Genomic DNA, 11,169 nt, shown 5'->3' on the forward strand with positions numbered 1-11,169 from the left:
TCGAACCTCAGTACACCATGGAGATTAGTGTCGTTCGTGAGGGGAGTGTCGAACCTCAGTACACCATGGAGATTAGTGTCGTTCGTGAGGGGAGTGTCGAACCTCAGTACACCATGGAGATTAGTGTCGTTCGTGAGGGGAGTGTCGAACCTCAGTACACCATGGAGATTAGTGTCGTTCGTGAGGGGAGTGTCGAACCTCAGTACACCATGGAGATTAGTGTCGTTCGTGAGGGGAGTGTCGAACCTCAGTACACCGTGGAGATTAGTGTCGTTCGTGAGTTGATTAAGTTGTAAGTTACCTTGAAGGTTGAAGCCAAAAAAACTGAAGGAGCAAATCCAGTTCTTGCAGGAGTGTTGTCAAGCAAGCATTACGAAGCAACTAAGATAAAAGCCATCTATTAAAAAAAAAACCCACCACAAAACCCATCGCTGTCAAGTGTGAAAAAGTCTGTTAGGGGAACCCTGTGTAACAGGACGAGAGGTGTAGCGAGGACACAGTGTGAGCCCTGAAGGTAAGACGACACAATGTAGAGACAAGTACGGAACGAATATCTTGCTTGTGAGGCGGGAACCTTGGAGACATTAACCCGTCCTCAGGCTGGGCTCATCCAACACGTCAACCTCAACCACCCATGCAGTCATCAATGTGAATAATAATTCAAATAATTATTTACGCTCTGTGAATTCAAGTGTGTTTTGTCTCGGCTATTGATTAATGTTATTAGATACTAAGATGCTGGGCATAATTAGGCGAAGGTTAGGTTAGGTTTTGTTGGTAATTTATTTGTATTTGTAGTACGTGGGTGAGGCTTTTACAGCGCTGTGGTTCGAACAGAGGTCGTCAGCGAAGCATTGTTCGAGAAATGTTCCCACGTCATCAACTGTGTGTGTGTTGTGTTCTCGTTAACGAAGTTAATCATTCTCATCGACCAAGGCCAAATGATCGTCAGTTCAGCCGTTAAACCACTTGTTTATAATTGAAAACCTTGAAAACCGGTTTTCACGCGACTCGGAACTAATGACGTTCGATTATTTCTCAGTGATTATTAACAGTGATTTGCTGACGACTTTTGTTCGGATCACAGCGCTGGAAGCTTCACCCACGTACTTCGTATACAAATAATCTCCAACAGAACCTAGACACCTAACTTACCCTACGCTTAATTATACTTTGAAAGTTAATGCGAACAAGCCTGAACGGTGTCCAGTTTTCAGTGTTCGAAAGTTAATGTATAAAATATCAATTTATATCCGAGAACGAGCTTATTTTTAATGGACAATATGTACAAATTGATGACTGCGTCTTGGAGGTACTTCCGCTGCTTTAACGAGCCTGGCATGAGGACAGGTTATGTGTAAAGTGCTTTTCATTCATATACAGGCGGTTTGGCGGCTGCATTATCGAACACTTAACCTTTGTTTATGAGGACGGGTTGTAATCCAGCTGTGAGACAAAAATGGATACTAAAAAATTAACTTAATTTATTGAGTGTTTAAAAATTAAATAAATTCGTACGAAAAAAAAGGGAAGTCTTGACGTGATGTTTATGACTACTGGAAAAACACACTCAACACACTAATGCATGAGGCCTGTATATGTTAGCAAGTGCGGTGGTTATGCAATCGACTTGAGAATGGTCCAGGACGGACCGAAACGTCGTCGTCCCTTCAACTTCTAGTGTGTGGTCTGGTCAGCAAGTGCGGTGTTGCAACCCAATTCCTGCAAATTTAGCTCGCATTAATTAAATAAAATTTGGCTATATTGCGCAGGTAACTAGTTAGTTATAGCAGTATATCTGTACAAATTTAACGCACTAAAATGCTGCCTGAACGTGGACTAACCATCAGAACGTCACCAACTGAACGTTCTTTTGTTATGGCGTCATGTGCCCTTATAACCGGAGCCAGTAATAACCTGCCTATAATCTCATCCCACACAACGTGGCTAAACAGTAGAGGAAATAGTTAAAGGACTTAGCATATCAAGGTCTTTGAAGTCGGGCGCAGCTTGGCTGACCATAGCCTGGGCATGGGTTGGGCTTCAGCCACCATAGACTGAATAAGAGGATAGGTGTCGGGCGTAGTGTGGACGACCATAGACTGAATAAGAGGATAGGTGTCGGGCGTAGTGTGGACGACCATAGACTGAATAAGAGGATAGGGGCCGGGCGTAGTGTGGACGACCATAGACTGAATAAGAGGATAGGGGTCGGGCGTAGTGTGGACGACCATAGACTGAATAAGAGGATAGGGCCGGGCGTAGTGTGGACGATAATAGACTGAATAAGAGGATAGGGCCGGGCGTAGTGTGGACGACCATAGACTGAATAAGAGGATAGGGGTCGGGCGTAGTGTGGACGACCATAGACTGAATAAGAGGATAGGGCCGGGCGTAGTGTGGACGATAATAGACTGAATAAGAGGATAGGGCCGGGCGTAGTGTGGACGACCATAGACTGAATAAGAGGATAGGGGTCGGGCGTAGTGTGGACGACCATAGACTGAATAAGAGGATAGGTGTCGGGCGTAGTGTGGACGATAATAGACTGAATAAGAGGATAGGGTCGGGCGTAGTGTGGACGACCATAGACTGAATAAGAGGATAGGTGTCGGGCGTAGTGTGGGCGATAATAGACTGAATAAGAGGATAGGGTCGGGCGTAGTGTGGACGACCATAGACTGAATAAGAGGATAGGTGTCGGGCGTAGTGTGGACGACCATAGACTGAATAAGAGGATAGGTGTCGGGCGTAGTGTGGACGACCATAGACTGTGGATTTGTGTTCCTGCCGCAGAAACTCTTGGCACTTGGCACTTGGCACTTGGCACTTGGCACACCGCTCTATGTTATCCTTCAGCGGCAGATATTATCGATATTCGTGACCAAAGATAAATATAGAAAGCTCACACGAGACAACTTAAAAGGTTGACATTTCAACAGAGTTAAAGGCTCTTGAATACCAGTCCTTTCCCAGACTCTACACACCATTTTCACCTTTATATCCACTAAGGCCGAAAAATTTGTGTATTCAAAAATCACAGCGGCTCGCAAAAATTGACGTGATATCTCGTTTTCTATTCGTGGGTCCTCAGTTAGGTTAGGGTCGGGCAATTTAGTACATCAGTTTAGTGACGTTGGGAATGCCAGAGAGAATGCCAGAGAGAGGACGCCAGAGAGAGAATGCCAGAGAGAGGACGCCAGAAGACCATAAAGTTGATTAAGTCAACATTTCTTTTTAAAATGTAAACTCCTGTCTTTAGAAACCCTATAAATGCCACACAATTTAGACCCAGACAATAGGGGGATTGGTAGCTAAGTGGACAGCGCGCGATACTCGTAATCCTGTGGCCCGGGTTCGATTCCCGGCGCCGGCAGAGACAAATGGGCAGACGTTCTTTCACCCTGATGCCCCTGTTACCTAGTAGTAAATTAGCAGTAACCTGGGAGTTAGACAGCTGTTACGGGATGCTTCCTGAGGGTGTTTTTGTGTGGAAAAAATAGTAGTAACAGTTGATTGACAGTTGAGAGGCGGGCCGAAAGAGCAGAGCTCAACCCCCACAAGCACAACTAGGTGAATACAACCGCCTGTGACTTCATAACATCATAAAGAGTGATGTCATCTACGCGTGGGGGAGCAAATGGGTCGTAAACAGGATCTACTTCCTAATGGCTTAGTAGGCTTACTACAGTGTTTCTGCCTCTCGTGGGCCTCTAGGCCTACTGTAGTGTTCCTGCGACCTGGTATTACCTTGGTTCGTTATCTTACCATTTATCTTGTCTTCGTCAGGTAGTTCCTTGTCCGGGCGACGACCCTCTGGGCCCCAGGCTCGCTGGGACAGGTAAACAACTTGTTGTTGGAATTTGGTCCAAAGTATATAACTTCCTTGAATAATAGGCCTATATCTAGGGAACATATCTTCCTTGAATAATAAGCCTATATCCACAATAGTGCACATTTTCCTTGAATAATAAGCCTATATCCACAATAGTGCACATTTTCCTTGAATAATAAGCCTATATCCACAATAGTACACATTTTCCTCGAATAATAAGCCTATATCCACAATAGTGCACATTTTCCTTGAATAATAGGCCTATAAGCTGTTTAATACATATCTCCCATGATTAAAAGGCTTATATCCACTTTAGTAGATATCTTCTTTGAATAATAGGTCTTTAATAATAGGCCTATACTCTTCTAGAACATACCTTCACTGAATAATAGACCTATGTCCACTCCCCCAAATACATATCTTAAATAATAAGCCTAAAACCACTCTTCTCGTACAGAATGTCCTCGCATAATAGGCCTATAGATTATCAATCACCAATTATTTTAGAAAGTTTCTCCCATTTCGCTTTCACCTCTATCACTGTTCTTGTACAGATTCCCTGATGTGTTGATTTGATTGATTCCTTTATTATGCGCCCAATACCCATCCCGTGGGCGGTGGTGGAAAGAGTTACAGAGGTACATAATAGGTTCAGGAACTGAACCCCATAGTTAGTTTAGCTAAGCAGTGGCAGTCTTCTGAAGTTAGTTACACAATTGTTAATATTACATTCACATATACACATGTATACAGATACATATACACAAAATACATGTAACAGTCATTTTATATCCCGAGTGTTTCATGAAGAGGTCTACAACAGTGACTATACAAGGCAGTTTACATCTATGTAAAAAATGCATCTATCAGTCACACAGTTACTAGTCTTGCTCCACACTCGCCCAACTGGGCGGCAGCCTTACACTAATGCAGGCATCACTTACACTAACCAAACTTTGGATACTTGGCTGAGATTCCCAGCAGCACATCATTATGAATGAAGAATTTACACATTTTTTGGACTCCATTGATGGTGTTATCTCAGAATTCCGCGATTGTTATATAATCCAATATATAATTATATATTATATCCATTATATCCATTATATCCATTATATAATGATGCAAAGTATGCCAACAGTTCTGCTGACAGAGTTTATATTTAGTCGAATCTACAAAAATATATGATACAAACTCCCAAACGTTATCTCCTTGGGATGGTTAGTGTGTTTGTGAGTCATCCTGGGATGGTTAGTGTGTTTGTGAGTCATCCTGGGATGGTTAGCGTGTTTGTGAGTCATCCTGGGATGGTTAGCGTGTCTTGTGAGTCATCCTGGGATGGTTAGCGTGTCTTGTGAGTCATTCTGGGATGGTTAGTGTGTTTGTGAGTCATCCTGGGATGGTTAGTGTGTTTGTGAGTCATCCTGGGATGGTTAACGTGTTTGTGAGTCATCCTGGGATGGTTAACGTGTTTGTGAGTCATCCTGGGATGGTTAACGTGTTTGTGAGTCATCCTGGGATGGTTAGCGTGTTTGTGAGTCATCCTGGGATAGTTAGCGTGTTTGTGAGTCATCCTTGGATGGTTAGCGTGTTTAAGTTAACCATGTTACTCTCAGGTATGAATGTGTTATGATTCTAAGCTGTATTCATGCCTCCTGTGTATGGTTTTCTTGGCTGTCTCGTCGCTTGGGTTGTGCTGCTTTTGACTGAAAGATACGCCCAGTGTTGATGAGATATATATATATATACGGTTGATGTGAAAGTCTTCAATGGTGAATAACTGGGTAAGTGACGTGGCAGATTTTGTAACGTTCTTGTGGTGGAAGGCAGAGGTTCTAGTAGTGGTAGATTACTAGATTTGATAGAGTACTTTAAAAGTTTCTAATCGGTCAGGCTGTAGTGAGTAGTGTCCTAACACATGATAAAAGTATGTATCCCTCTACTTCATCACTACTCTTTTAAACAACTCTAACCTAACGGGAATAAGAGATAACATCTGCTTGTGTACCACTGGGGCACCACTGGAGACTCGAACGCCAGAGAGCCTTGGCTCAGCAAGCAGTAGGGAAGCCTTCGCCAGAGGGGGTTTTATTTGACCAGTACCATAACTAGAGAGAGCGTAGCGCCCTCTGAATGAGTAGGTCTGTAATGAACACAATTTGCTTGTCTTTTTATGCAATCGTGTGGTGAGACGGGAACCAAATCACGACTGGTTAGACCAGTTATAGGCTTGGCAACCAGCCTGGTCGTTCACCGCCCTGTCTCTTGGTGGTTGTGGGGCAAGATTTCTTTGGTTGGGCGGGGCTGGACTCCACCCGGGGTGGGCGGGGCTGGACTCCACCCGGGGTGGGCGGGGCTGGACTCCACCCGGGGTGGGCGGGGCTGGACTCCACCCGGGGTGGGCGGGGCTGGACTCCACCCGGGGTGGGCGGGGCTGGACTCCACCCGGGGTGGGCGGGGCTGGACTCCACCCGGGGTGGGCGGGGCTGGACTCCACTCGGGGTGGGCGGGGCTGGACTCCACCCGGGGTGGGCGGGGCTGGACTCCACCCGGGGTGGGCGGGGCTGGACTCCACCGGGGTCCCATCTCTCTCTTTCTCACACACACACACACACACACACACACACACACACACACACACACACACACACACACACACACACACACACACACACACACACACGAGATGTCACTAGCGGAGTCCCACAGGGCTCTACGCTTGAACCCGTCCTGTTCAACGGGTAACAGGTAATATATGTAAACGACCTTCCAGAGGGTATAGACTCGTTCCTCTCAATGTTTGCTGATGATGCAAAAATTATGAGAAGAATCAAGACAGATGAAGATAGACAGAGACTTCAGGACGACCTGGACCAACTGGAGGAATGGCCTAGAAAATGACTACTAGAGTTTAACTCAGGAAGGTGTAAAGTAGTGAAATTTGGTGAAGGGAACAAGAGGCTGAACACAAGGTACCATCTAGGAGGTGAAATCCTGCAGGAGTCAAATAGAGAGAAAGATCTGGGGGTTGATATCACACCGAACTAGTCCCCAGAGGCCCATATCAAAAGAATATCATCAGCAGCATATGCTAGATTTGCCATCGTAAGAACTGCCTTTAGAAACTTGTGTAAGGAATCGTTCAGGACCTTGTATACCACTTATGTCAGACTAATCCTGGAGTATGCAGCTCCAGCCTGGAGTCCATACCTAGTTAAACACAAGACAATATTAGAGAAGATTCAGAGGTTGGTCACCAGACTAGTCCCGGAACTGAGAGGTATGAGCTACGAGGAAAGGCTACGGGTGCTAAATTTCACGTCTCTGGAAGACAGAAGAGTAAGGGCAGACATGATAACCACCTACAAAATTCTCAGGGGGAATTGACAGGACGAAAAAATGCAAACTATTTAGCATGGATGGAACACGAACAAGTGAACACAGGTGGAAACTTAGTTCCCAAATGAGCCACAGAGACAATAGAATTTTTTTTCAGTGTCAGAGTATTAACAATTAAAATGCATTAGGAAATGATGTGGTGGAGGCTGACTCCATACACATTTTCAAATGTAAATTTGATTGAGCCCAATAGGCTCCAGAATTTTTACACCAGTTGATTAACAGTTGAGAGGCGGGACCAAAGAGTCATAGCTCAACCCCGGAAAGCACAACTAGGTGAGTACACACACACACTTGGAGAGAAATAGGCATGTAAATAAACATCAACATGGCTTTTGGGAAGGAAAATCGTGCCTGATGAACCTACTAGAGTTCTACGGTAAAGTAATAAAAATAAGGCAAGACAGGAGAGGTTTGGCAGATTGCATATTTCTGGATTGTGGAATAGCCTTTGATACAGTATCCCATCAAGAGATTAGTGCACATACTCGAGAGGCACGCGAGAGTAAAGGGAAAAAAACTAACTAGGGCATAAACTAACCGAGCACTAACTAGGGGGGAAAGAATTACCTAACAAGAGTCAGAGAAGTCGGAGACTGGCGTAGGGTAACAAGTGGAGTGCCTGAAGGATCGGTGTAGAGACCCATACTATTTCTCATTTATATAAATGACCTATCGACAGGAATCGATTCTTATATGTCAATGCTTGCAGACGTTGCAAAATTAAGGAGAAGAGTTGTGACAGATAAGGATTGTAAAATTCTCCAGGACGACTTAAACAAGCTGCGGAGTTGGTCCGAGAAATGGCTACTGAAGCTCAACAGCAGCAAGTGTAAGATGATGGAAATGGAAGCAGGAGTCAGGAGACCAAGGGACAGTACACGACAAAGGGGAAACTACCTCCCTGTAACGACTAGGGAAAAGGACCTGGGAGTGGACATAACCCCAAACCTTACTCCAGAGGCTCATATAAATAGAATAATATCAGCGGGCATACTGTATACTAACAAAATTCAGAACATCATTCAGGAACCTAAATAAGGAGGCCTTTAGGTCGCTGTACACCACGTACGTGAGACCAGTTTTAAAGTATGCTGCCCCATTGTGGAGCCCGCACCTAAAAAAACATAAGGAAACTCGAAAAGGTTCAGAAGTTTCCAACAAGGTTCGTCCTAGAATTGCAAAGGATAAGTTATGAAGAGCGACTGAAGGAACTAAACCTGACGACGCTAGAAAAATAATAAGAGGAGGACGTAATAAATACGTATGCAATACTTAGGAGGATTGCCAGAGCGGAAAAAGAGGAAATGTTCACAATGAATGCTAATAGACTACCCTGGAAACACAAACCGTAACTGTCTCTATTTTCCGCTTGTAACAACTTGTAATAAAGTTGTTACATCTAGGCTTAACGTGTTTATGACGTATTAGAACGTTGTTACAACTTGCTATATTGATTGTTATAACTGGTTAGGAGGGGTTAAAACTTGTTCGAACGTTGTACCAACGTCGTAGTTTCGGTGTGTGTTTGGCGGGTAATCATAGAGATGTAAGAAAACTTTCTTTTAGCGTAATAGTAGTGGTGAAATGGAATAAACTAATAGAGCAGGTTGTAGATGCAAACTCCATATATAATTTTGAAAGCAGATATGATAGGAAAATTACATGGTCAGGAGCCGTTGCATTGGACAATCGGTGGATGGAAAAGCGGGGTCCAAGAGCTAATGCTCGATCCTGCAGGCACATATAATAAAGGAGGAAGTAGAAACGTTTACGATGCCAGCTAGCCCCGGCTTGTACCAGCTGACCTCTTCAACAAGTCGTGTCTCGTGGCACCACTTAACTGTTTCTCTCGAGGATGTTGTTTGTCCATATTGAAATACAATTCCCTCAGATGAAGTATTTTCATAAAAAGATAAGACTCAAGGAAACTGTAGAAGGCCTATTGGCCTACACATGGCAGCTCATATTTATTTCCACCCAAACTCATGTCGACCCTACGCTTGAAACAATGAAGGGTGGGTCTTACGTCTGTTATGTTACCCGGGGGAAGAAATACAGTAGAGCGTGAGAGATTGATTGATTGATTGATGAATATTAAGCCACCCAAGAGGTGGCACGAACATAAATAGCCCGTAAGTGGTAGATTTTTTTATTTTAGTGAATGTGATCTTTGGTGGTGAGAGGATATACTGTGTGCTGTGCTCGCATTTAAGTCGTCAGTCCTTACTATGTGGCTGCTATCGCGGGGGAGGATACCGCTTGATAATATTTCTGAGGATGTCCAGCTGCTGGAGAGAGAGAGAGAGAGAGAGAGAGAGAGAGAGAGAGAGAGAGAGAGAGAGAGAGAGAGAGAGAGAGAGAGAGAGAGAGAGAGAGAGAGAGAGAGCTCCACACACACAAGGAGTCCCGTGTGGCTCTCATCACCTTGCTGAAGGGAATCAAGTTCATCCTCGTATACACACATTTTCTCCTGCAAATATCCTGAGCACCAACGGGTCACGTCACTGAGCACAACATCTCTACACTGTTGATATCTTCCTCCTGTTTTTTTTAATTAGACGAACAAAAACTTGTGTAAAAAAAATGGAACAGTTGCTTTGTCCCAAAATAGAGTCTGTCTCGAACTTTCACCGTTATTGATAAGTGTTGTTGACGGGGGAGTTTGATAGTTGGTGACTGGAGTTGACGGAAAATATGACGGGTGAGGACTTGCATAAACAGAAAAGGTAGCCAGTTAGGGCTGACTTGGACAGGAACTTTGAGGGGGGGGGGGGTTGGATGTCTGACATAGACGGGTAATTTTAGAGGTAGTTGGTTCGGACAGTTAGGTGACGGATGGTACCAGGGTGGTGTTCAGAGGTGGTGCTTTTAATTATTATTATTATTGAGCAAATCCGTAGGAGCCGTGATGAGGGCTCGAACCTTTGCGCTGCGTGTTCCCAGACACACGCTCTAGACAACCGGGTCACGACATGGTTAAAAGAATAGCAACCTGTGGTACTACTGCACCCTCTGGGGTTCTGGAATTTCAAATCAGTTTTCTTTAGCAGCTAAAATAATCATTCGAATATCACTGAGTATTTTCTAGGTATTGCTTCTATGTCTATTTAAGGCCAAGAGGCCTTAAATGCAGGCCTCTATGCAAATGCAAATTCTATGTGCATTTAAGGCCACCTCTGTCACTGTGACTCTGCGAGTCACAGTGACAGAGGTGGACGGGTAGGTGACGGGTGACAGGTGGTGTAGATGGGACACGTGTTCCAGCTCCCCTGATCCTCCAGCTGGACACACACACACACTGGTCAAACGAGCAGCTAAATGTGTAGACCACAACGACCTGATAATGATCCAGGACGGACCGAAGCGTCGTCGGTTCTTCATCTTCTGCTGTGTAGTTTGGTGGTCATAATGTGTGTGTACACCACTTCTTGCCTGGAGACTGGTGACGACTCCCAGTCTTGACTACATCTGTGACGACACTAATGACATCACCATCGAACACCTGTGGTAGTTCCTGTGACAACATCTGTGACAACAACACAAACCTAACACGTGCGTCCTTGACTGCTTCCCCCTCCTGGCAATCATGCGTTCTCCTCCTTCCTCCTCCCCCCCACCCCACCATTCCTCACACTTCCCCCCTCCCCCCTTCCTTGGTACTTTCACCCCTCACTGGCCACCTCCTCCCTGTCTCTCAGTCGTCTCTTCCTCCTCCCCCTGTCCTTTCCCTACTTCTCAAGGTGAGGGCAACGAGACGGGTACCGGTGGTAAGATCTTGTGTCACTAGAATGTATATGGAACCATATCCTTCTTTGTCTCTGCAATTATACTCCTCACAAGTTTTGTCACACTGCTGCAACGTTTGCAATAGGAAGGCGCATGTTTGCAGAAGCGTTTAGCATGGCAGTCGTTACCGTTACTTGTGAGGCTGT

Source organism: Procambarus clarkii, chromosome 1 (assembly GCF_040958095.1).
Source record: "Procambarus clarkii isolate CNS0578487 chromosome 1, FALCON_Pclarkii_2.0, whole genome shotgun sequence".
Classification (NCBI taxonomy): Eukaryota; Metazoa; Arthropoda; class Malacostraca; order Decapoda; family Cambaridae; genus Procambarus; species Procambarus clarkii.